Genomic DNA, 3633 nt, shown 5'->3' with positions numbered 1-3633 from the left:
CGCCTCGCCCGGCGGCCCCGCACGAGGAACCGCCTCCCGCTCGTCCTTCCTATTCAGCTACGCCGCCCATTGCCCTCCCGCCCCTGGACAGTGAAATGCCGCTTCCTGCGCTTTCGTCTTCTTACGACCTGCCTACCTTCTCAAAACTTCCATTCCCTTTAAACGCCCTAAACCCGCTCCTTTCTCTTTTTAAACACACCAGTTCGACTCAGAAACAGGACTGAGTTACTGGCACTGCTTCTTTAGTTTCTTTTTTCTTTCTGTCACTGTATAAAAATGCACGTGCCGGGAAACGAGTACTTACATGCTGAGAGAAATTTATTTTACTAGACTTGTGTCAATTTTTAACGAGTTTAATAGTCAGAGCTGGCTTCTCCTAAACCTTCAGAGAATGCTGGGAGCTGTAGTTTGGAGAGGGACCAAAGAACGTTGGACATCTCTAAAAAGTGATCCCGTTCCTGTTGAATGTCAAATTTGAGGTCATCTAATGGACACTAGTATCCCGTTGACTGCCTTATCATATTGGCAATCAGAATAAAAAAGGATGGAGTTGCCCTTCCTCATCAGTGTATACAACTGTGTGAAACAGAAATTCAACCATGCCAACCTAAACAGAATTACACCCTTCTTTGTTCATTGACTTTAATAGACTTAGTGTGTAATTAGGGCATAATTCCCCCATTTTAGATGTACACTTTAGTATGGTAAGGGGGTCTGTGTGCATCAGTGAAGCTGAGAGGAATACAGTTACGGACACAGAATGGTCACTGAGACACCAGATTAAGATGCACCTTCGATGATCAACAGCCACATCAACACAAGAGAACAGGCAGTTCCAGCGCTGATTGGGGTGGAGTAATCCTTGAAGGGTAGGTACTGGGCAGCAGGAGTAATGAAAGGTGACACTGGCAGAGCATCTTTCATAGACAACAGCAGTTAGTACTGTGCAGAAGAAGGTAATGGTAAACCACATAGCTCAAAAACCCAACAATGAGACAATCCAAAATGAAAACAGATATAGTGCTGGAAGATGTGTTACCATACCACCCTGGCAGGGTGGGGTGGGGGTGGAGTGCTTATTCGCAGGTATCCCTGCCCACGTGCCAGCCTAGAGGGGGATGTTGGCATTGTAGAGATAAGGAGCCCATTCTCTGGCAATCTTAACCCAGATATTCCCTTCTGTAACTTCTTCTGACCACCTTACAATGCACTCTATTGTTTCTCAAAAAATCCATCCATAGGTTGTCCTAACATCCCCCAAAGGTTGTCCTGACACCCCCAAAGGAAGTTCTTCGCCCTATAAATATCCTACCCTCCAAAGAGCCAATCGCTCAGTGCCATTGACACCTTTCCATCTTTGTTACTGTGTTGAACAGGTTGCCCCCTGGAACCAAATGCTGGCCATTTGGATCTGAACCCTGGATCTTCTTCACGTCACGATCAGATCATATTACCCATATATCCCATACCCCTTTCTATTCCAAATCTATTTCCCAACCTATCTATATCTTAGGAACTCGTGTGTGTGTGTTTTTTCTGCATTGAAATAAGTGTTTGTGAACCTCTTATCCCTACAATAAATATTGTCGAATTTGCATTATATTCATCTCTGTGGATTTTCTTCTTAGTGCTGATCCTCGTATACACTGATATGAAAGATTCCTTACCCAGCCTCTCGCAACATTAATAAGCAGTCTGCTCTAAGCTAACATTCCTGTCTATATTGAGAGACTGTCTCCCCACCTTGGGTAACAGATGGTAGCCCCAGGTCAGGTGGCACCCAGTCAGCTGCTACTACTACTACTACTACTATTATTATTATTATTAATTCGATTTGATAAACCGCCCTACCCCCGAAGGGCTCAGGGAAGAGAAGTGAACAAGTACAAGTAACACTATTCTTAATGACACCACTGGGCTAAAGCTAAAAGGATGTTCAGTTGTTGATGTGAATGGAAGCACATTATGTTTGACGCAGATAAGAGGAACATGGAACTTGAGAAGCATGATCAAATGAGAAATGGAACATTTAAACATTTCAGTCGTTAGAGAGTCAACTAAGGTGAACTGGATTAGGACATTTTTCTGTCAGAAAATTACAAATGTTTTACTCGGGGAATGACAAAAAGAGCAGAAATTGAGGTGCTTAATAATGAGGCAAGATGTACCACAGGCAGTAAGGGGCTATACCGGTAATCCAAAGTCTGAATAAATACTATTAATCAGATGCAGATAATTGTATCTGTAGACATCACTGGATAGCCAATATAGAAATAAAATAATTACATAATTGGAAGCAAAAGGTGGACAAGCTCTATTCTTTCTGCTAAAACAAACCCAGGAGGTGACTGTGGTATAGACCATGAATTGTTAACATAGAAAATTAGAATAAAGCCCACATAATAGAAATGGGCAATTTACATTCGAGTTGCAAAAAAAGACACAAAAGATTGCAGCAACTATCGAATCAGCACATTAATAATTCCTGAAAGTAAAGTGATGCTCAAAATATTACAAAAGGACCGTTAAACACATATGGAACAAGAAATGCCTGTGGTTCAAGCTGTTACAAATGTATGTTGGTTACTGGAGCATATGAGAGAATTTCAGAAGAAAATCAGCTTGCGTTTCACAGATTCTTAAGTATAAGGATGTGTTGCTGGGGAACCAAAATCAACTTAATTTATGCCAGAGTATTCCCTATTACTATGTGTGGATGAGAAAGTTGGACAATGAAGAGAGCTGAAATCTTCTGAAATGTTGGCAGATTCCGTATGGGCCAAAAACAGAAGTGAAACAGGTGTGAAAATGGTGTAAACCCTTTTACACCATTTTAAACCATTTTACACCAGTTTCACAACGCTGTTTTTGGCCCATGTGGAATCCACCGTGGTTTTGGAGGAGAGTTTTATGGATACTGTGAACCACCAAAAAGACAAATCAGTGGGTTCCAAATCAACTCAAGCGTTAACTTTTCCTAGAAGCTCAAATGACATAACTGAAGCCACTGTACCTTGGTAATGTTATAAAAAGATAGGCGCCACTGAAAAAGACAATAATACTAAAAAAAAAAAGTTGAAGGCAGAAGGAAAAGATGAAAACCCAAAATGGGATGGGCTGACTCTTTAAAAGATGTTATGGCCCTCCATCTGCAAGACTTCCACAAGGTAGGATACGACATTTTTGAGTACATTGATTCATAGGGTCACCATGAGTCAGAAGCAACTTGACAGCACTTAGCGCGCACACACGTGCACGCGCACACACACATATATACTAGATGCTGATTACAGGGTTGTAAACCTAACATATATAGTCCCAACAAAATTAAGAATATTAGTGGTAAATCAGTAGTGTTACATGTCCCAAATCAGTTCTGTATATTAATGCCCCAGTTCAGTAAAGCCTGAAAGCCAGCTCCCTATGCATAGCCAATATGCTTCACAAATACTGATGACATAAACTTTTGGACTCATGGTACAGGTATGTAAAATATGTTTAGTATTTGCATTCTCCTCGGTTTCCAGAAAATGGCTCCCTTATTTTTAAATTTTGTTTCTATATCTAATTTCAAACCTGGCCCCAGGTGTGTAAATCCAAAAAAGATGGTCAGGTACAAATTAAGATTTCTTT

Source organism: Sphaerodactylus townsendi, linkage group LG04 (assembly GCF_021028975.2).
Source record: "Sphaerodactylus townsendi isolate TG3544 linkage group LG04, MPM_Stown_v2.3, whole genome shotgun sequence".
Classification (NCBI taxonomy): Eukaryota; Metazoa; Chordata; class Lepidosauria; order Squamata; family Sphaerodactylidae; genus Sphaerodactylus; species Sphaerodactylus townsendi.
The sequence above is the reverse complement of the archived record's forward strand: the minus strand, read 5'-3'. Positions refer to the sequence as shown.